This window comes from Lynx canadensis, chromosome F1 (genome assembly GCF_007474595.2).
Source record: "Lynx canadensis isolate LIC74 chromosome F1, mLynCan4.pri.v2, whole genome shotgun sequence".
In the NCBI taxonomy this organism is placed as follows: Eukaryota; Metazoa; Chordata; class Mammalia; order Carnivora; family Felidae; genus Lynx; species Lynx canadensis.
This window is the reverse complement of record NC_044319.2, coordinates 30409235-30432700: the sequence shown is the minus strand read 5'-3', so window position 1 is coordinate 30432700 and position 23466 is coordinate 30409235. Positions and strand designations below refer to the sequence as shown.

At 50.8% G+C, this 23466-nt stretch overlaps 1 long non-coding RNA gene across 1 annotated transcript; it reads right to left on the bottom strand.

Moving 5' to 3' along the window:
- Positions 1 to 290: 290 nt before the first annotated feature.
- On the bottom strand, positions 291 to 23402 carry LOC116737856. Its single transcript, XR_004343136.1, has 3 exons — positions 23315 to 23402; positions 2113 to 2237; positions 291 to 944 (listed from the first exon to the last, which is right to left on the bottom strand). It is a non-coding gene; the product is annotated as an uncharacterized LOC116737856 (long non-coding RNA).
- Positions 23403 to 23466: the final 64 nt, after the last annotated feature.

The following is a 23466-nucleotide window of genomic DNA, read 5'->3' as shown; positions in this document are numbered from 1 at the left end:
CCAGCAAAAAGACTGTGACTCACTGAAAGCTCAGGTGATGGTTAGCATTTTTTAGCACGAAAGTTGTTTTTTTTTTTTTTAAGTTTTTAAAAATTTATTTTGAGAGAGAAAGGGCACGAGTAGGGAAGGGACAGACAGAGAAAAAGAGACGCAGAGAGAATCCAAACAGGCTCTGTGCTGTCACCACAGAGCCCACAATGGACCGTGAGATCATGACCTGAGCCGAAATCGAGAGTTGGATGCTGAACTGACTGAGTCATCCAGGTGCCCAAGCATTAAAGTATTTTTTAATTAAGACAGGTCTTTTTTTAGGCACAAGGTTACTACACACTAGGCCGCAGTACGGTGTATACATAACCTTCATACGCACTTGAAAACCAAAACATTCATTTGAATCGCTTTTCTGTGCTGGTCTGGAAGGGAACCCACGGTACCTCCGAGGCGAGCCTGAGCTGGGACGGTTGACAGGTGTGCTGCCTCAGCTCAACTGTCTGGCACAACTTCTGTAAAACGGGGAAGGTCGTGGTGTTTTTTTGCCACAGACCGCTCCTCAGTGGAATACGTGAACCGCTCCTGTGGCCCCCAGCCGTGTGGCTTCCGGCCACGTTGCCCCAGGGCTGTCCCAGTGGCACCATGGCAGGCTTGGTTCTTCCCACAGGCATCCCCCAGCTCAGCTGTGTGCCCCCTCCATTCCCTGTCCCTGCTGACCCCAAATCGAGAAGCAGAGGGCCTGCCTGCGACACGGCGGGCTCATTTTGGGCAAAAGGGTTTGCACATAACGTTGGCCTCCATTGTCAGGTTACTCGGGAATCGGGAAGCACGCTCTCCACGTCGGAGTAAATACTTATCTGTGCATCCTGCAGTAGGTTACATCCTGCTCAGCACTTCTCCCTGTCACAAGCTTCTCGGGCAGGCTCCCAAACCTCTTTCACCTGCTGGCACACCTAGAAAAGAATATTTGTACACCTCTCTAGGACGGATGGATGAGGCGGCTCTGACGGGAAACCCCTGGCATCACCCACAATCCCCTTAGCCCTGCCTCCCACCCCAGGGCTCAGGACCTACTATCACGGCCAACTTTAGCCAAAGGTTCTCCAACTTGAGTGTCCTCAGAATCACCTGGACAGCTTATCAAGGGGCACCTGCGTGGCTCAGTCGGTTAAGCATCCTGTTCTTGGTCTCATGGCTTCGTGGGTTCAAGCCCCACGTCGGGCTCCATGCTGACAGCACGGAGCCTGCTTGGGATCTCTCTCTCCCTTCCCCTCTCTCTCTGCCCCTCCTCCATTTGCGCTGTCTCTGTCTCTCTCAAAAATAAATAAATAAACTTAAAAAAACATAAAGTGCTGACTGCCAAGCCCAGAGGTTCTGATTCTGCAGGTCTCAGGTGGGGCCCAATAATACATATTCCTGATAAGTCCCCAGGTGATGTGACGCCGCGGGTCCAAGGACCACACTTTGAGAACAGCTTGGCAGCAGCTGCCGGCTGGCTTTGCTTCCCCAGGCAGGCTGAGCACACACATGGCCTCTTCAGGAGTGTCCACTTGGACTGGGCACCCCTCCCCCCAGAAGCTCCTCTTGGCTGTCCCAGACATGCTTCCTCTGGCCCGACTGGAAACATGAGCTGGCTCTTGTTGTCACTGTCCGGATGGGAGGCTTTTGTGTGGCCCCAGTGAAGAGGAACAAGGTAGGGATCTGGTTTCACAGACCCTCGGACAGTTCCGAGCCCAGCAGGTGCATCTGTGATGTCGGTGGAGAAGGAACACAGGTGGCTCGGCTGGCCCATCTCCAGCCTGGGGGGACCACAGCCATCAGGCATCTGCTTTGGTGGAGAAACAAAGTTCCGCCCACACGGAGCCCCAGGGAGGGCCAGGCTGACTCCTGGAGGGTGTCAGATGTCCTTCCTCCCTGTCAATCCTGTGTCTTTGTCCCCTCCCCTTTCCTTCCGACAGACAGCTTCAGGAAACAGGGTGGGTGACAGGTGGGAGCAGAGGAAAGGGGGCTAGAAGAATCTGCTTCTAGGAAAGCAGTTTCCTCCCTGGTGAGACAGCACTGACACCCCATCTCCGCAGCCCCTGACTGCCATAGAGTGAGGAAAGCAAGTCACGCTCTTACCTGGTTTGGAGAAAAGGCAGCGAAGGAGAGCCCAGAAACTGGGCAGGAAACCAGGAAACCCACCGCTTCCAACAGGGAGAACTCCCCTGCTTCGAGTGAAGGCCTCTTTCTTCCGGGGGAATAGCCTGGGGAGGACAGACGTGGGGAATTTAACAGGGACAAAGTGTGAGAGGGGGTGTGTGCCTTGTGCTGTGGTACATTAGTGAGGATGGCCTCTGCGGGCAGAGGTGAGGTAAGCGGGAGCGGGGGAGGGAAGGCTGCGTCAGAGAGGGTGCTGGAGCTGAGTCTCACAGGAGCAGCCCCCTGTGCCCCTAGCGAGACCTCCCCTATGTTTCTGTCTTTTCCCACAGAGCCAGAAGCAAAAGCCCGAAATGCGGTGAAAACCTGCTCTTTCCCATTCCTCCTTCAGATCTCAAGTTTCCTCCTGCACAGTCTGGACTGACTTTCCAAAAGGACACATGGCTGATAGGTTTTGCATGTTCCTGTCACCTTAGAGCACCCTCACGGACAGGTGAGCTCTTCAGAAAGGGGAAGGATTCTCCCGAAATTGAGGGGTTTGTAGGAAGTCTGTCCTGCACAGCAGACCAGATCCCATGATAACCTGTGTCCGAAACTCAAGTGTAGTTTTCACAACAGTAATCAGGGATGCCTTTGATTAAAAAACAAAAGGAAACACCCACAGTCCGTTCAAGCCCACTCCCAGAAACAGATTCCTCAGACCTGGGATCGTGCTGTGGGAGTTTTTGAGCATCTGACACGTTCCCGAAGCAATTGGGCAGGGGCCACCCTTTGCCTTTGGACGCTCTTACCACCTATTTGGGGGACTACCTGGGCTGTCGATGCATGGGGAGATTCCTCCTGAAACAGTGCTTTGGGGGCTTGGAAGATCTAACCACATCTCTGGGTTAGGAAGGAGCCCCCAGATAAGAAATCGAAGCATCATCCAGAGCCAGGAGACTGCCCACTGGTGGCCTCTGCATAAGGGTCCGTGGGCAACATCACCGATCCATTAGCAAGCAATGCTGGCCAGCGTCCCAAGTAAAAGGTTAGAGTCCTACTTTAGGAGAGGATACTAATACGTTCCATCTGTTGAGAACAGTTCGCAAAGGGGTTCACCTATATGCTCTCATCTGACCCCGTGAGGGAGGCCGGTTTGGTTCCTATAACCACAGCGGCACCAAAAGGTGGCTGGGAGGGGCTTCAGCGACGCTGAATTCCCCAGTTCACCCCCCACAAGCCTGTGGTCTAAGTAAAATGGTGTATGTGTGCTTGTGAACAATTTCCCATCACCCCTGCCTCCTTCCTTAGGACCCACTAAGTGCCTCCTATAAAAAAAATTCTGGAGCCTCACCAATTACAGCCATTTTGCAGAAGAGTAAACTCAGACTCAGCTTTGCCAAAAGTTGCATAGCTAGGAAAGAATGGAGTCAGGGCCTCCCTCCTCACTCACTTGGGCCTCGCTCTTCAGATGGCCCAGAGAAGGCCTCTCTCCTAGCCTGTGCTGCCTCCTTTCGAAAAGGAAGGTCAGAACCCCTAAGCCGGTCGTGGCTGGCAGCCTCTGGCAAGGGACTTCTGCCTCTCAGCACCTATGAGACAGTTGTCTGGATTGTTCCACGGAGACGCTCAAGAAAGAAGGCCTCCCATACCCATCCTGACTGGGGTAGCCCCCCCCCCCCCCCCGCCCCGCACCGTTCCCTGGGGGAAGCTCCCTAAGACAACTCTACCCTCTGGGCCCCAACAGCGAGGATGTGTGTCAATGACAGAAGTTAGGGAAGGCATTCCTGGCATATAGAGGTGGACAATCGGGGCTTCTAATGATGATGAGGACAGTAAACGCCACACTGGTGGTTTGCGGGTGTTTGGAATCTTTCGGCAAGGTCAAAAGTCCAATGAACCAACCCACATACACCTGAGCCAGAGAAGCAGAGATGATTTGAGTTCATCTATGTTAGGTTCTTCCATAATAACTGTATATTGAATAAAGTTTAAAAGGTCAATGCCAGGGCGCCAGGGTGGCTCAGTCGGTTAAGCATCTGACTCCTGATTTTGGCTCAGGTCGCGATCTCACGGTTCCTGAGTTGGAGCCCCGCGTCTGGCTCTGTGCTGACAACACGGAGCCTGCTTGGGATTCTCTCTCTTCTCTCTCTGCCCCTCCCCACTTGCTCTCTCTCTCAAAATAAATAAATAAACTTAAAAAAAACCCCACATAAATCCTATCATGCTTTTCTAGTGTTGATTTTAGCGACAGTTATGAAGTTTCAGGTCTGCAGCGGAACATTGATCTTAAAAAAGCTACCTTGGGTTTGGGTGACCTGTACCGTGAGGCGGCTGTGCCTTACCTGGTGGACTCAGGAGAAGAGCAGGCCTTCTGGGAACCACCATCCAGGCTCGGCTCAGGACTCACCTACACTTGAGGCTTGTGGGGGCCAAGCTGCTCTGGGGACCCCCTCTGTCCCTCCTCTGGTTAAATGGAGCAGTGAACTTGCCCCCTCCCCTCCTCTCCCCTCCCCCTCTCAGGCTCTGCTCTGTATCCTTGGTTGGAGAGCCCTGAGGGCAGAGATGGGCACCTTCTGGACCCTAGCCTTGCTCTAGGATGGAGAGGCTCTCCCTCCCACCTGGGGACACAGGCCAGTGTCCTCCTGGTTTCTAAGTTGGCTGGAGCTTTCTCCCTTGTCAGAGATGCTACTGAGATACCTGGGAGGGGCCTGGGAGCACAGGGCAGGGCAGCTAAGCAAGGAGAGGCCCTATCGCTGTTGGAACCCACGGGTTTCTGGAACTGCCTGGTGTGATAGCCAGCCTAGGGGGATTCTGTGGTGGGGGGTGGGCAGCGGAGAGTGGTGGACAGCAAACATAGGCTTTGGTGTTAGATCTTAGGGTAAATGCTTGCTTTACCTCTTACTGGCTGTGTGACTTTGGGCAGGTTACTGAACTCTCTGAGCTGAGTTTTACTGTGTGAGTGGATTAAATGAGTCCCCCACATAGTGCAGGGTACCCTACAGACATTGGTTCCTGTACCCTTCCTCCTCCCCCAGAGTCTGCCTCCCCAGCAAGCTGGGCACATCCCCTGGGAGCCCCCCAGCTACCACGTCCTCCCATAAAAATGCAAACAAAGAGTCAGTACCCAGAGTGCTGAGCCTCCTGTCCCCACTGTGTCTGAGGCCAAGGGACAAGGGAGAGAGCAAGCTGCCTTTGCCTCTGGACATTCCCTCCTCATTAAGCTCAGACGTCACCCCCATCCCTGCAGTTCCCCATCACACAGGCAGGAGAGGGCCGCATCCTGAGAGGTCTTCACATTTCCTCTTCTCCCTCTAGCCTCTCCCCACCCTCACCTCCAAGATCTGCAAGCCCCTGGCAGAGACAGGGAGTGCCACACCAGCAGAGCCCTGGGGCCACAGGGGCCTAGCTGGCAGGGTCCCAGTGGAGTCCTGGGCCCTGTTGGAGAAGAAGAACCTCTGCTTCTTCTGGTATCCCATGAGGATGATGGAGTCTGCCCCTGATGGGGTTATCAGTCTGATCACAGAAGCCTCTCTCCAGCCAGCTGTGCCAGGTTCCCATGGAATGTAAGCGCAGGTGGGTTTGGCCTTCTAGCAAGAGTTTGGGACTGGCTCCGGGCTGGACTCTAGGCTAAGTCTTAACAGCTGTCCATGAGGCTAGACTTGGGTGAGTCCCCTGCGATGGCTGTGGATTCCCCTGTGCTTTCCAAAACGTGCTTCCTAATCTAGGTATTAGCACAGCTGTGACCTCAGCATGAGCTTGTTCCAAGCTGGAGGCTGGGCTGTTGTTTGTTGTGCAGCCACTGGGTGGCAGTGTGAAGCACTTTCCTACCCGCAGCCTCTAGCCGCTCCATTCCTTGCAGGAGGTATTCTCACACTTGTGTGTGCACCAGAATCACGTAAAAGACGTGTTAGAACATTTTTGCCCTGCCTCCTACTAGCTGCATGACTTTGGGTGGGTTACCAATCTTTCTGAGCTGGTTTTCTGATTCAGCAGGTCAAAGGTAGGGCTGAGAATTTGCATTCCTAACAAATTCCAAGGTGATAGGGCTGCTGCTGTTCAGGGGACAGTAGGAGGGGCTAAGAGCTCTCCCAGAAACCTGGGAGCCCAGTGGCCTGGGATCAGACTCTCTGATTTCAGGAAGCAGGTGGACATGGCCACAGCTCTCCTCCCTGGAAGGTTCCTCTGCTGACACGGCTCTCCCCCCACTCCCCCCTCCCCCAACATCTTTTGTCACTGAATCCCTAGAGCACCTCTCCACCACACCCCTCAGTGGCCAAACAATGAACCTCTCTCCAAAGACAGGAGTTCAATAGAGGGTAGGTGCCATTGGAGAGAGAACAGGAATTGGAGGAAAGTAACTGGAGAAGGTCAGAGAGGAAGGAGAAGGAGGAGGGAGTCTGCACACACAGTGGTCCCAGACTCATCTCAGATGGGATAACCACCAGGGGTGCAGGGGGCCTGAGATCAGGAGGCAGACCTGGCTGGCTAAGAAGACCCCTGGAGGCCAGGCCCCAGAGGCTCCCTCATGCACTTCTTCCTGGCCCCTATCCCAGGCTCTTTGCAGCATGTGACTGATTTCTGGCCAGTGGAATGGGGGTAAGTGATCATTCCCCACCTGGCCTACAAAGGCCTTCCTTGTGGTCTCCAGTCTCTCAGTGCGTGTGCCACTTGGAGGTGAAAGCCCTGGGCTTCCTTGAGGGTGACGGAGCCCCTGACATCCCACGTGATTGCATGGAATGGGGCGCCCCGCCCCCCCTCCCCACGCCAGTAGACTTTCCATGACCAAAGCATCAACTCCTACTGAAGGAAGGCGCTGAGATTTCAGGATTTCCCTGTTACAACAGCTAGCATTCTCTTGACCCGTGTATCAGAGGCCCGCCCTGATGGGAAATGAGAAAGACAGCAGATGCCGCCACAGCATACAACCTTGCTGGTCTCTCCGTGAGCCTGATCAGAACAAGCACACACAACATCCCCTGCTCTAGGTCAGTAATAGTCACCACCTATTGAAGGTTATCAGGTGCCAGACACTGCTTTGTCTCCACTAACTCATTTACTCCTCACACCAATGTGAAAGGTAGTATTATAATAAATCCCTATTTTGAAGGTGCAGATGTGAGGTGGGCGACTGGGGAGCTGGTAGGTATGCTGTCCAGATCACATCGTGATAGCCTCTGGCAAGAGGCGGGGCCGCGATCTGAACCCAGGATGTCTGTCTATAGCCCACACACTCCAAACTATGCTATGTGCTCCCCCAAAGACTCAAGGCCCAGTACCCAGCTGTAAGGAGCTTAAGCTGAATTGGAAAGACCTGAGGTATACTTGGGAGTGTGAATCTGGGGTTGGGGAGCAGAAGATTTCTGCCCCTAGGGTTGCTGGCTGTGATATTGTGATCTATAATAGGAAATATGTATCTGGTCTACGTCACTGTCACTGTTTCTGGCACAGGAGTCCTAAAACCCTTGGAATTTCCTGTGATAAGAGTGATAAAGTGTCTTTGGTTATGTTAATGAGAGACTTTTGGAAATTACTGAAGGATGGGGACTGGTTGCCAGGGGAACAGACCGCATGATTAGAAGGCTAGAACTTTTGGTTTCACCACCACCACCCCCCCCCCCCCCCACACACACACACCTACCTCTGGGAAGGGAAGCGGGGTTTGAGGTTGAATCAGTAGCCAATGGCCAGCGATTTAATCAATCACACCTATGTAATGAAGCCTCCATAAAGCCCCAAAACCTGTCTGAGAGTTTCAGACACCGTGGAGATTCAGGGAGAGCATCGTCCTTGGAGAAGGCGAGGAAGCTCCAAACCCTTCCCCCATACCTTCCCCCAGGCATCTCTTTCATTTGATTGTTCCTGAGTTATGTCCTTTTATAATAAATGGTAATCTAGTAACTAAAATGTTTCTCTGAGTTGTGAACCGCTGTAACAAATTAATCAAACCCAAGCAGGGCATCATGGGAACCTCTGATTTAGAGCCAGTTACTAACTGGTCAGAAGTACAGGGCATGACCTGGACCTGCCACTGGTATCCAAAGTGGGGGTGGGAGGGGTAGTCTGTAGGACTGAGCCTTCAACCTCCAGGATCTGACCCTATCTCCAGGTAGGTACTATCAGAGCTGAGTTAAATTGTAGCACACCCCGCTGGTGTCTCAGATGCCTGGTGGTGTTGGTCACCACCCCCCCTCCCCCCCACACACACACATGTTGGAATTGGGAGCCAGAACTGAGTTGCTAAACGCAGAGGCTGATGACCCCACAGTTGAAGAGGAAGGAGGAAAGGAAGATGAGAATAACGCAACAAGGACAGATCCCCAGTAACCTTAGTTATTCAGTTCAATGACGTAATGTGTCAGTTTGGGGAACTCTGTGTGAAACACCCGATTCACAAACTTCCCTTCCCTTCTGGCTCTCTGCATCATCCCGCACCCTCCTTTTTAGCTTTGTGGTTTCAGATCCGTCCCAAGAGTTGAACACAGGAAAGGGTCTATTCGCTGTTGTATCTCCAGCACCTAGAACAGTGCCAGGCACATAGTAGGGGCTCAGTAAATACTCCTGGAATGAATGAAGGGTGCAAGAAACACATCTGGCTAGAACCTGGCAGCAAGAGCCTCTCCACTTGGGAGTCTCCAATCATGGAATCTTATGGGCAGAGGAACTCTTAAGAGACCATTTGGTCCAAGCCTTGCTTCTCCTGAGGACTGTCTCAGGAGAATCATCTTCTCTGTTCTTTCCTTAAAGACTTAATGAATGGCAAGGCTGAATGAGACCTTTAGAGACCGTCTAGCCCTGAGGGTCTCAAACTTGGCTGTGTGCAGTATTCCAGGCTGTGGAATACTGATACCTGGACCCACTCCCAAAGATTCCGATTTCACTGGTCTGGGCTGCAGCACCCCCCAGGTGGTTCTCGTGCGGGGGAGGTTTAGAACTAGGGATCCAGTCCAGCCCCTCATTTTATAAACCAAGCCTCAGAAAGGTGGGGGCTGGGGGGGGGTATGCTTAGGATTACCCAGCCAGTTCTCAGCAGAGCTGAGCCCCAAATCCAATGACTGCTGTTCTCTACTCCAAACGCATTGCCATCGTCTTTACCAAAAATTCATTTAGGACCTCCTGGCTCTTGTGGTGGAACGCTCCTCCCAAGGTCACACCTTTGAAACCCTTGTTCTGGCCAGAGTGGATTTAGATAGGATCCAGAGTTTCAGTGTAGCTCCAAACACAGCTTCGCTCTTATCCTCCTTCCCGGCTCTGTGCTGTCCTTCTTTTACAACCACACCCCAGGCTTCCTGGGGAGTCTCCAGCACACCTCCCCTAGAGCGCCTCTAATTCCCCTCCCCTTGCCTGGCCAGTTCATTTCTGCTCTTTCTTCCTCCACCTCCGCTGTCTTGAACCCACTCGTTCTTTTGCTGGCCAAGGTCCTCCCCAGAGCATCCACCCCCACTGAGCTGCTCCCCAGGAAGACCTGAAAGGAAGTGAGTTCTGACTCCTTCTTTTGTATCCTTCTCATTGGAGACTCCCCCCAGCTCTGCAAAGGGAGGCCGCCTTCCCTTCCCTTCCCAGGATCTGGCTCACAGGCAAACAACTATCTTGAGTCACAGCCTTGGAACACACATAATCTGCTCTCATCTATTTAAAAAAACAAACCGAAACAAACAAACAAAAAACCCAAACACCAGTAGCCAACAAAAAAAAAAAAAACCCACAAAAAACCACTGATAAAGGCTTTGGTGGAAGATGATCCAGAGTAGATAAACAGTTCCTTAATCAGTGGGGCAGTAAATAAACCCCTTTCTTGGTGAGGGGGGGGGGGGGTCCTCCCGGAGAGTATTTTGGGCAGTCTGGAGAGTTTTTAACCCTCACTCGCCCCAACTAAAAATGGCCCTACTGGAATTTTTACAGGCGGCTATTAAGCCTGAGTAGAACTTTCAGAGCGTTAGTACAAACGCTCTTACTAATTATGCCTCCAAACCGCTGGAGAGTTGTTTGGGGAGGCTGTTTTGTTCCTGGCTTCCAGGCACGGAATCTCTGGTTCCTGTCCCTCCCAGCCATGCTCCTGGGCTCTCCAGAAGGCTCTCCAGAGGCCCTCTCCTGCCTTTCACAACTCAGCCAGTTCCATTTCAGGCACCTTACAGCCGCTGAAGCCACCAGACTCCTATCGGTAAGGAGCTCAAACACCTAACATTGAGGCACCTGACGATGTATGGAAAGCACTCAGCACTTCTCTGAGCCCCACGGAAGAATTCACGATGGGCCAGTTGCCTCCTCACGCACAATCTTATTTAATCCTTCCAGAGCTCCTGTGATGTAGGTGTTTTGGGGCCAATTTTCAGAAAAGAGAATGGGCCCAGGGTCACATGGCTCAGCTGAGTTTATGTAGTGCTCTTTGCACTGACTATGCCTTAAAACATTTCTGGATCGTGGTGGTACTCACTTTCCTAAAAGCAGGAGGCTAAGAGTCTGCACATGGGAGGGAATATTGCCAAAGGCAGAGAGTCATGGCCAAGTGAAGAGGGAGGAGGTGAAAAGCGTGTAGAAAAATCATCCAGTCCAGAGCGGGGCAAACTGGACATTGTATGCCAAACACAGCCCATAGCTATGTCTTAGTTAGCCTGCCCTCTGTTTCATGATGGAATGTGGGGGAAATTGTATTTCCTAAAAAGATCCAGATTTCCAAGTCTGTCTTGAAAAACCGTAGATCTGAGGGGCACCTGGGTGGCTTAGTCGGTTGAGCACGCGACTTTGGCTCGGGTCATGATCTCACAGTTCATGAGTTCGAGCCCTTCATCGGGCTCTCTGCTGGCAGCACAGAGTCTGGAACCTGCTTCAGATTCTGGGTCTCCCTCTCTCTCTGTCCCTTCTCCGCTCGCACCCTGTCCCTCTCTGTCTCTCAAATAAACATCTAAAAAATAGAACAAAGCACCTGTAGATCCGAGCACACCAGCCATTTAGCCAACAAGTTGTTGAAGCTGGCAGGCAGCTGGCCTCTCTAAAGGGCCTGCCCTCTTCAGTTTGTAACAGCCCCTCTCAGCCAGCTTCCCCTCTTTCTGTTATCTGCCTGTGCCCTTTGACATTTGAGTTTATGGCTCCTAATCTGTTTCTACCTACCTGCTTCTTACGAGAGAAGCAGGACCCTGAGAGGTGAAGGGACCCAAAGTCAAAGGCAAATGGGGTGACCTTAAGAAAACCACCTAGCTTCCCTATGCTGCAATTTCCTCATCTATAAAGTGAGAATAATACTGACAGTGCCTGTCTCAGGTCAGCTCCGGCTGCCGTAATAAAACCCTACAGACCAGGGGACTTAAACCACAGACATCCATTTTCTCACAGTTCTGGAAACGGGAATAACCAAGGTGCCAGCAAATTCGGTTTCTGGTGAGAGTTCCCTTCCTGGTCTTATAGACTGCGGCCCTTTGCTGTGTCCTCACATAGCCTTTCCTCAGTGTGAGTGCTGGGGGGGGGGGGGGGGGGGGGGGGGGTGGGCAAACTCTGTGGTATCTCTCCTTATGAGGACACAAACCCTATCAGATCAGAGCCCCCCACCCTTATGAGCTCATTTAACCTTAATTACTTCCTTAGAGGCCCCATCTCTGAATAAAGGCACATTGGGGGTAAGGGCTTTAGCCTATGAATTTAGGGTGACACAACCATTCAGTCCCTAACAACACCCACTTCCTAGGGGTGTTGGGTGAGGGTGGAATGAGCACATGCTTGAAAAGCACTCAGAGCAGCGTCTGGCACGTAGTACATTTTCAGTAAATATGAGCAGTCATATGACGATGCCATCAAGAGGGTGGGCTTCCTCTAGCTTTCCGTAGTGCTTCTTCTGCCAAAAGATATGTCACCGTGGGCACCCACTGTGCTCCCCAGACAGCTGTCATCTTTCATAAGGCCAGGGAGAGTGTTACAATGAAGAAAGGAAGACGGGTTGGCACATTTCTAATGCTGACCCCTTTCCTCAAATGGGATACTCAGGAAGCACCCAGGGAGATGGCCAACGACAGACACCTCAGTGCTCTCCTCAGGGAAAGTCCACCCACCTCCCCACACAGCGCTGGGCTCACATTCTTTCTCCAGCACATCCGGCAAGACGTTCAGCCTCTGGATCCATGAATGCCTGGTTTTCCCATGTGTGTTAAGTCTCTGTTACATCTTACCTGTCCTTGCCTTTCACCTCCATGAGTGCGAAATTCCCCGGAAAGCACTGGGGCCTCTGCCTGGGTCCCAAAGACGGCCAGCAGTCATCTTCTGTGTGCCCCCAACCCACTTCCGCTCTGCTGTCTGCCCAGGAGGATGCCGTCGGCTCTTCTTTCTGCCTCCTGCTCTCACTGGGCTCCTTCAGGTCCAGGGTAACAGCTCCGGGGTTCCTCGTCATCCTTGATGGTTCCCCTCGTCTTGTCGGTGCCTCGGTGTACAGGGCTTAAACCTTCTTGAGAGTTCCACCTGTGTCCTGCTTGCCCCTGATGGATACAGGAGGAAGCCGATCTGCACGTAGTTTTTCAGGGGACAGAACAGACATCTGAACCCAGAGAAACTGCTCAGTGGCCAGGCGTGATAGGTTATGCGCTCTGCCTTTTCAGGGAGGATTGCCCAATTCCAATTACCAAGAATATTCATAATATATATCTTGAGACATTCACTAAATACCAAGATGTGGCTACGTGCCTCACCCAGGATGTTACAGGCAGAGCTAAGATTAGCAGGTGGGGTGACCTTCATATCACATGGGTTCCTGGGCCTTCAGAAGCTCCCTAGTGTAGCTCCTGTATGACCTCAATCATGTGCCTCCATATTTATCAGCTTTAGGTCTCATTTGTCAGCTGGGCAGACCTGGGTCAGCGTGTTCCCATTTCCCTTTGGGACAGAAAGCCTCCCTCTCCTTCTCTCTCTCTCTCTCTCTCTCTCTCTCTCTCTCTCTCTCTCTATGTATATTTAATGTTTACTTATTTTTGACAGAGAGAAAGAATGCAAGTGGGGAAGACTGAGAGGGAGACACAGAATCCAAAGCAGGCTCCAGGCTCCGAGCTGTTAGCACTGGGCCCAACACGGGGCTTGAACTCATGAACTGTGAGATCATGATCTGCCTGAAGTTGGATGCTTAACTGACTGAGCCACCCAGGCACCCCAGAAAGGCTATATTGTAAAACTTACTTCATTTTCATCTTCCTGAAGTACCCCAAAATCAAAAAGAGAGCTTTCTCATATAGCCCAACCATCCCACAGCATCGAGCAACTGCTCCTCTCTGTGTGGATCCCAGGAAAACCCCACAAAGGCCAAATCCAAGTATTTGCGAGACAGCTGCTGCTACAGAGTGAATATTTGTGTCCCTCCAAAATTCATTCATGAAATCCTAGCCCCCGATGTGATGGTATTAGGAGGTGGGGCCTTTGGGAGCTGATGAGGTCATAAGGGTGGAGCCCTCATGGATGGGATCAGCACCCTCATAGAAGAGGTCCCAGGGAGCTCCCTTTTGCTTTGACCACATGAGGACATGGTAAGAAGATGGTCATCGATGAGCCAGGAAGAGGGTCCTCACCAGCGCCTTGATGTTGGACTTCCCAACCTCTGGAACTGTGAGAAATGAATGTTTGTTGTTTAAAAGCAAAGAAGTTTTTGTTAAGGGGTAGGCACAGAGCCTTCAAATGCACTGTTCAGAAGGGGACAACAGGTTTCTTCTCTGAAAGCTGCCATTGTGAGAGAAGACAGTAATTTTACAGCAGATGATTCTCTTATTCTCTGGGTGAAAAGTAGGTGTAATCCAAGAAAGTCTTAAATTTCTGCTCCCTCTGGCCAAATGTCCTCAAAGGACCTTAGAACAGTAAACCTGGCCGGAAGGACCATTGTCCAGGGCCCCCGCTGCTACCAGTGGATTATTTAGGCCCCAGTGTGGTTCTTTCTCTGGTGGCTCCCCTGGTCTCATTCATTCTGTTTCTAATTCTCCTCCATGCTCCCTGCTCTCTGGCACCCCCTCTCCAGGGGATAAGTTAGAAAAATAAATAAGCCTGAAATTCAAAGGACGTCCCTTAGAATTTTGAAGCATCAGGACAGTTAAACTTTTTGGTCATCAGGACATCTACGAATTGTCTGTGATTACCATTTGAATCTATGTTCTTCTTGCTATTAAAAAAAAAGAGAGAGTGGGGCGCCTGGGTGGCGCAGTCGGTTAAGCGTCCGACTTCAGCCCGGTCACGATCTCGCGGTCCGGGAGTTCGAGCCCCGCGTCAGGCTCTGGGCTGATGGCTCAGAGCCTGGAGCCTGTTTCCGATTCTGTGTCTCCCTCTCTCTCTGCCCCTCCCCTGTTCATGCTCTGTCTCTCTCTGTCCCAAAAATAAATAAACGTTGAAAAAAAAATTTAAAAAAAAAAAAAAAGAGAGAGAAAAGAAGAGAAGGAAAAAGAAAAGTAGCTGATCAAGTGAATCGAAGTGTAATTCTCAGTTCTGACACTTACTAATTATATCGTCTTGTGCAAGTTCCCCAACCTTTTAAAACTTCAGTTGTTTCCTTTGTAACATGGAAATAATTAACACCTATCTCACAGGCTTATTATAGTAGACATTTGTTGTGTTTTCAAGGGTTGTTCAGTCCCCCTCCTTCAAAAAATTTTTTAATTGGAAATGATTTCAAACTTAACAGAAAAGTGGCAAGTATAATAGTGCAAAGAACGTCCATATACCCTCTACCCGGATTCATCTACTGCTAACATCTTGCCTTATTTCCTCTACCATTTTCTCTCTGCACACATGCCAGTGCGCAGTGGTTTTTTTCTGGACCACTTGAAAGTAAGTGGCCCTTCCCCCTCTACACCACAGTGTGTATTTCCTAAGAATAAGAATCAGGATAGTCCCTATTCATCACTGTAGTTTAGTTCATCAACTTCAGTAAAGTTAATATAGATGTAATACTTTTATCTAATTGAACATCTATATTACTATTTTGTCACTTGATCCAATAATAACATTTACGCTGTTTGTTTCCCTGCAGGTCAAGGTGCAGTTTAAAAAAAAAAAAAGTTTATTCATTTACTTTGAGAAAGAGAAAGAGCAGGGGAAGGTCAGAGAGAGAGAGAGAGGAAGAGAGAGGATCCCAAGTAGGCTCCCGAATGTCAGCAAGCCCTGATGCGGGGCTTGATCTCACTATGACATCATGACTTGAGCCAAAACCAAGAGTCAGGCACTTAACCAACTGAGCCACCCAGGCGCCCCCTCAAGATGTAGTTTGGATCAAGTGTCACATTTGGTTGTCATGTCTCTTTGGTCTTCTTTAATATGGAACATTTCTACTGACTTTCTTTGTCATTTATTACACTGACAGTTTAAAATATATACGGTTTTAAAAACAGAACTTTCCTTTTTTTGGATGGGTCCAACACTCTTTCATGATTAGATTCATCTTATGGATTTAGAAAGACTGAGCTCCCATCAATACCTCTAACTCCAATTCTCCCCCCAGGCTCCTTCCTTGTTTCTCCCCATTCCGTGTTTGCATGCTCCCTCTTCATAGTGAAAACACCAATATCAGGGCATTAACTCATTTGCTTAATCCTATCAGACATCTCAAATAGTTTCAGAATTGTGCAGCCTCTTTTGGGCACTCCGGTTACGTCTGGGGAATTTCCCACCATGTGAATCTTCTTTCTCTAAGATAAAATCTGGAAAACTCCCTAATTGTTTTTTGCAGGGAGGGCACAAACAGGTGATCTGAGTTCCACCAGTAGGATTCACTACATTCAATCAACATGCGATATTGATTCCCAACAAGATGGGGAGGACATAGGCTAAACACTAACATCCATTGTTGCACTAAACATCCATTTTGCTGGTGAGAGTGGGTGAATAGTCTGGATTTGAGGATTTTACCCTTTTTCCAAGAAAGATACAAATCCGTTCAGTTACGAAGCTCCCTTCAAGGTTGTGGCCAGTTGCAATCGTCTAGAAGCTCTTAGGGAAGAGAGTCAATGAGTAGAGCTATAGTCTGCTTGATTCAAGCTACTATAGCTGGTCCTAAGGCCGTAGTTGATATCATCATCTTCCTTCTCCATTACCTTTTCTAGACGTCCCTCACTCTTGCCCAACACTTCAGCTGGTTTATCTGGATTGGGTCATCTTCATTTGTGGGAGAGGGTCTTGAAGCTCTTCATGGAACTACCCTTATTGAATTGTAACTGTTATCACTGCAAAATTATTACTTTACCAGGAGCTGTGAATCCCTTGGGTTCCCTGCAATCCAGGAGAAGCCATCCAAACCTCTCGGGGTAATTCGAATTACTATACTTTAACTCCTTTCTTTGCCTGTGGCCTGAAGTGGCCGGGGAGCAGTCACAGCTTCCAGATCAGTGGAACCTGCACCCTGGCAGAGCCTTCTCCCTGGAAACCAGAACCTCTCACATAACAGAGTCCAAAGTGTCAGGGACAAAGAGCACAAATCTCCTCAAGTGGGTCACTGGCTGCAATGGTGGAAGGTGCCACTTCTACCATGTCCACCTCTATCCTTCGGTTCCTGAATTCATCCTTTTTAGCTCTTAAGGATCAGTACCATATACTGGTCATTAGCTCAAAGCGTATTAGAACCTGGAGGGCTGTGCCATAACTCTGCAAAGTGTTGTACCTTAGCTTTGCCTTAACTGAGTTTCAATGGGCTTTTTCATTATACTCTCAGGTCAGCTGTTTCTGGGTATGGGATCCATGGTAAGACCAGTAGGCCATGCTCATGAGCCCATTGTTGCCCCATCTTTCACCATCAGATGGGTCTGTTGTTCTGAGGAAATGTTGGATAAGGTAACATGTCAATGGATAAGGTATTCTGGAAGCTCTCAGATGGTGATACTATCTGAAGCCCCATGGGCAGGGAAGGCAAACCCATTTATGGTGTTTCTATTGATTGGGGTAAAGTCAAGTCACTGCCTCCTCCAGGGTAGAAGGTCCATATAAATTTACCGGCCCCCAGCTGGCTCTCTGAGGAATGCTGTGAAACAGAGCACCTGGTATCAGTCTTTGCAGTTGGCCAGCTGGGCTCACTCAGCAGTGGCAATAGCTTTGAGCCAGATTTGGCTTAGATTTGGAAATCAGGTGAGGGTCTATGATTCTTTGCTATGCTGCCCAGAGTAAGCCTTCTGCTCCCCAGCATTTTCTCTGATTATACAAATCAAGCAATAGCCTAAGTGACGGCTCATCTATCCCCCCCCGCCCTTGGTAGGGTGGTTATCAATTTGGGATGGTCCTGGTGTATACCACTTGTCCCCATGTCATTACTACTAGTGTACCTTTTCACTCTCAAAAATAGCTCGACGTGGAAAATAAATCATATGCATACCCCTCCCTTAGGAACACCATGACCTATTAGCCAGCATTATGAGTCCCTGTAGAGAAAGTGACCCTGAGCGCTCCTCTACCTTGCTGTCCATTGTGGTAAGTATGTTCACCTTTTCCTTTATGATTAAGTGCTCCCACCTCACCTCTGCAATTCTGGGATTTTTGTCATCTTCACAAATAGTAGGCAGCCTAGTTACACACCACCCTCCTCACTACCATCCACCTTGGACTACAAGGACAGCCACTACCAACTGCCTCCGTACCAGTGCATTCTTTATTGCCTTAGTGTGGGGAGTGTCTTCCGGTCTGGCCCAGGAACTAGTCAGGTGGTGGGTTCTGGAGCCATACCGAATTAACCCTTCTAATATTCCCTCCTTCCTGACTCTTCTGATGCCTTCTTCAACACCACACAAGGAAGTCTGCTTTCTCTACTTTGCTTATTGTTGAGACCAGGCTTCAGAGATCCATCTAAGCAAACATGGGGATTAGGACAAGCTCTAGGCATCCTTGCTAAAGCAGGAAATGTGGAGTTCTTTTTTTTTTTTTTTTTTAACATTTACCTTTGAGAGACAGAGAGAGACACAGAGCACAAGCGGGGGAGGGGCAGAGAGAGAGGGAGACACAGAATCTGAAGCAGGCTCTAGCTTCAGGCTCTGAGCTATCAGTACAGAGCCCGACGTGGGGCTTGAACCCACGAACCGTGAGATCATGACCTGAGCCGAAGTCGGATGCTTAACCGACTGAGCCACCCAGACGCCCCTAAATGCTTAGTTTTGTATGAGTATCCCCAAATCAGTGAGTTCTCCTCATTGAGCTTCTCCCTCCCATCCCCAAATATAATATCTTCAAGATCCACACGTTTCCACAGTTCCTGCCAGTGCACATTAGCCAAGCCCTACAATATCTTTGGCAGGTATGATTTTCATCCCTGGAGCAGGGTTTCTTTTTTTTTTTCTTTTTCTTAAGTTTATTTATTTTTGAGAGAGATAGAGAGCGCACAGACGTGTGAGCTGGAGAGGGGCAGAGAAAGCAGAGAGAGAGAGAGAGAGAGAGAGAGAGAGAGAGAGAGAGAGAGAGAATCCCAAGCATGCTATGTGCTGTCAGCGTGAGATCATGACCTGAGTCAAATCAAGAATTGGATGCTTAACCAACCGAGCCACCCAGGTGCTCCTGGAATGGGGCTTCTTCTTTCCACCGTGGGCTGTGCTACCACTTGACTCTGGATATTCGTGGAGGCAATAAGTGGTCTTGAGGCGAACATGCCATGGAGAGCCACGGGGGGTGGGGGTGGGGTCTTCTCTGGGCAGGAGCATTCACAAGGGACTTGAAGGGTCAAGATACCCACCCACTGAGACATCTCTATTCCAGGATTCTGGGTCCCCCTCTTTCCCTATCAGGGCTCTGACTTTGACGTGGAAGCCTGTGAAGGTCACGTATTAGTACCCTTTGCAGTTCTGCTATCATGTGATCAGGTCCTGGGCTTGATTGGAAGAGTCTATCCTGTGGTTGCAGGAAATAAGACTCTCTCTTAAAGCTGCCATGGAGGCTCTCTGGCTTTCAGAGCATTCCGTGAGTTGGTAATTAACTGCTCTGAGCCTGTCATTTTCTGTTTCCAAGGTCTCTCACACCTTATAATTATCATTGTTTCCAAACTGATTGAGGGCCACAGCTACTTGATCTCCTCATGCCTTGCTCTCCATCCAATTGACCACAGTTAAACACAAGTGAGAGCTGTGGAGCTCTTGCATATCGGAGCTATTACCTTCCTTCTCAGCATCAGCAAAGGATTCTAGTGATTTCAGACGGGTAGGCAATACAACCCCGAAATCCATCCCAAGCATGTGCTTTCTAGAACCACTTGTGGAACCCATTGTTTTAGCTCAGTTTCCCTAGAAAGCAGAACCTAGAAGCAAAGGTAAATCTGACTGAGAAGGCAGCAAGAGCGAGCCAAAAGGGAAATGGAGTAGGAAAGGATGAAACGCAACACAAGGTGGTTTGTTATCATGCAGGTAACTGCTTCATGACCAGCTGCAGAGAGCCTCGGAAGCTTATTCAATAGGTATGTCTGCTCAATCGCGCGGGACGGACAGCTGCAGACAGGCTATGTTGGAAAACCATGACTCGGAACAGTCCATAGAAGGGAGGAAGGAAAGAGAACTCACCTGCCCAGCTCCCTCCCATCTCCGCTTTCTCATTGATCAAAAGGCTCCCCGCAGGGAATTAATTCCTTAGGATGCATCTATCCTCTTTGATGGCTCCTTAGAAGCCACATCCTGCAGCGTGGCATTTCATGTGAGTCTCGAAGCAGTGGAAGAGTCGGAGACTGCACGTGTGGCTGGCCAGCCTGGCTGGGCAGCAGCAGCCAAGAGGGACCCGCCTGGGGCAAGTGACTAGCCAGGTCCAGGTGGCTGGACTGCACAAGTCTATAGCTGTGGAGATAGCTGTAGAGCCAGGAGACAGGCAAGGTCTAGCTAACGTGAGGAGGCATATAAGGTGTGTTTGATATATCCCTTAATAGGCTGTTAGTGTCAAGAAGTGGTGGAGCCAGAAACATGATCTGTCAGGTAGGATTCTGTCTTCAGTGTCTTTGAGACCCCAGCAGCTGGCACTTGGAAAATGAGATACTCTTTGACCTGTTTTTCTGGTTCCAAACCTTCCGCTACACAGCCCTGCTATTCTGGTCATTATGTCAACAAATAGAAGAGTAGGTCAACCTCATACTCTCGGAGGTTGAGCAAATAGTCGCCACGTGTCCCTGTTCAGATCACAAGTTGGCTCTGTCCCACTGTGTGTACATATGGAAGGCTATGTCACTCTTACTAACTGCTTGAACTTTCAAAACCCAGCATCTCTCTGGCCTGAGTTCAGTGTTACGTAACCTGAAATACACAAGGACGTGAAGACTAGAGTTGGCTGGTCCACACAACAAGCACAATTCTCTAATGCTAAAGAATTCTCAACAAAAGGGCCCTCTGCCTCTCAGTCCTGCACTTGGACAGCACAGTTCACTGCAGAAGCCTTCTTACCACCATTTAGGGAAAGCAGCCAAATCTCATAGCTCTCTTTATACACCGTGTCATGTGGGTCCCTACTGCACCCCACCCCCAGGGAAGAGGAGAACAGACATTTGGAATATTGGAGATGAACAACAAAGGCTTTCCCCCCAGCTGTCAAGGAGTTCTGGGGTGCTGGGGGCAGGAACATGAACTGATAACCCTCTCTGGTCCATAGGATTTGATTCAGGTAAAGCAGGATCCAGGCCCTGGTTTAACAGGGTGATTGTACTTGCTTGGACTTGGCCTGAGTGGGACACGGGGAACTGACGCCAAGGAAGGTGAAACTTGCCAGATATTCTTCGATGTTCGCCAGCTGGTCTGATCACTTGAGCTTTGAGAGCTCAGTTTTCTCCTGAGGGATTGTGAGGTCAAATTTTCACCCTGTGCATACAGGTCTGCATCCTGAAATCCTCACCCCCCTGGATTTGAAACTCAGAGGAAGTAAGGAGAGAGCGATGGATTTGAGAGATGAGGGAGAAAAGAAGAGAGGAAGGATGTTCAAGATGAGAAAACGTCACTCACAGAGGCATGCTTTCTTTTAATCAAGAAATGAAACCTGAGGCAATTATGTGGTGAGAAGATAAGCTTCTTCCAGTTTCCTGATTTTTTTTCAGGAGTGCTATTTCACTTGCATTATTCAGATAATTTCCTGAATTGGCCCATTTCTTGTTGTCCAGATGGACCTAAATTATTATTCTCATTGTCTAGAACCCAGGTCTCCTCCCCCTAGGCCCTGGCTGTCCACGGTACCCCAGGGCCTCTGCCCATGATCCCTCCACCATCAGTGGCTCTTTGACAACCGAATTCTTTATTTTTTTTTAATGTTTATTTATTTCTGAGACAGAGAGAGACAGAGCATGAGTAGGGGGAGGGGCAGAGAGAGAGGGAGACACAGAATCAGAAGCAGGCTCCAGGCTCTGAGCTGTCAGCACAGAGCCCGATGCGGGGCTCCAACTCACAAACCGTGAGATCATGACCTGAGCCAAAGTCAGTCGCTCAACCGACTGAGCCACCCAGGCACCCCAAAAACAGAATTCTTAATTCCAGGTTAACTTAGAAATTGCTATCACAACTGCCTATCCTCTCAAAGCTTCCATGGAGTTTAAAGAGAAAGCATATTTGGCTAGGTTCCTAAGTGTCCCCAAAAGAAAAAGTCAGAGAATCACAGAACTTCAGAGCCAGCACAGACCTTACAGTGGGGGATCTGTTCTCTTTTTGGAAAGAGAACTTAAGGCCCAGAACAAGCAAGTAGCTTGTCCTGGGTCACACAGCTTAGCCAAGTGACAAACCTGGACTTAGAGCCAGCCCCAGGTCAGTAGTCTGCCGCTCTTCTCATCTCAGTTCGCTTTTCTTTTTCTTAAGAAAAAAAAAAAGAAGATGCCTTTAAGGCAAAAGTGTTTCTTGGCGAGTGTGGAAAGGCTCCCACTCCCCCATCCCTCTATCTGACCCCTTCTCTAACTCAGTAGCTATGACAGAATAGTTGGGGCCTGACTGACCTCCTGGGTTTAACTGTCACATATCAGCTTGGGCTTAGAAGGGATTTATTAATCATGACTGATGTCAGAGGGTACATGCTGTGCCCCGTTGTTGATTTTGGAAAATTTGTTTAATGTGAGATAAAAAAAAAAAAAAAAGATTTAATTTTGTGTTTCGTGTGACAGCCCAGCCTAAACCACCTGTCACTCCCTGCTAGGGGCAGGTGACTGTGTGCAGCCTTCCTCAGGGAACGAAGTTCTAAGGACAAGCCCTCCTCTACCTCGGGGTCACTTCTTGGGTGGCTTTGTTTCTCCCCTGCTTCCCATAGGTGCGAACTCTCGCAGTGCGACGACCCCTGGGGAAACTTGGTCTTAAGTCCCAAGGGCAACCGCCGCAGCCCCGCGGGGCTCCCAGGACAAGACAGCGATCGGATTTCTCGTGGTGGCCCAGCTCCCCCTGTTCCTCTCCCCTCCTGCCCGGGAACCCCCGGAGCCAATCAGAGCGTCGCGGAGCTCCCGGTTGTAGAGTCCCGAGCCCGGGACCCGCCCCTCTTTGTTGCGGTGGCCAATGGACGCGTTCGGAACATCGGCGGCTGCCCGGGTGACTCGGTTATATGTCACAGAATAACATTCGAGAATGGGACATGGAATGAGGCGACGGCCGCAGCAGCCCCAGCAGCCCCAGGCCCTGCAGCCGCAGCTGCCGCAGCAGCCCCCGCCGCCCCCGCCGCCCGGAGAGGCTCCCCGGCCATGAGGCCGGCCGGCCCGAGGTAGGGTCCCGGGGCTGCGGCGCGCCTGCCTCGCGCCCCGCCCGCAGCCAGTCCCCCGGGGTGCCTGGCGCTGGAACTCGGGGAGGGGGCGGGTGGGGCCACTTGCACGGGTCCCTGGGACTGCAGCCGCCTTTCGACCACCGGCCCCGGGAGGGCCCGGGCGGGCCTCCGGGCGGAAACGGGACCGCCTTTGCCAGCCGAGGCTGCTGCTGCGCCCTCGCGGCAGCCCGGGCGCTCACGTGCCGGCACGTTCTGGGCTCGGCTGGCGCTCGGCCACATCTGGCACCAAGGAATGCGTGGAGCCTTGTGGGGACCTCCCGCTCCTTCACGCAGAACGAGCTGTCTTTCTTCTCCCTACCCGTCCACTCCGCACCCTCCGCGCTCCTTGTATCCCCCTCCCGGTGCCTGGGGGTGTGTGTGAAGCTTTGGGACAAAATTCCAGTCGCCTTCCTCGGGAATTGCAGGGCTGGAAGCTCGTGTTCAATTCCTGGAGGGGGTCTGTCGGCGCACGGGGGGAGCGGGGAGTGACGCGGGGACACTCCAAGGCCCCACTGCCGTTGGACACAGCCCCTCCTCGGTTCCTCTGGTGTCCACTTACCCGTGGTGTGTGCTGTGTCTCCACTGATTTCAGGCTCGGCCCGTAAGCGGAGCTCCAGCCGCCGCTCCCGGTTCGCGCGTCCTGCGGCAGCCAGAAGCAATGGAGAAGGCCGTCCCGGCGGGGCGCTGATCCCCGCGCGGCGCCCGCGCGCG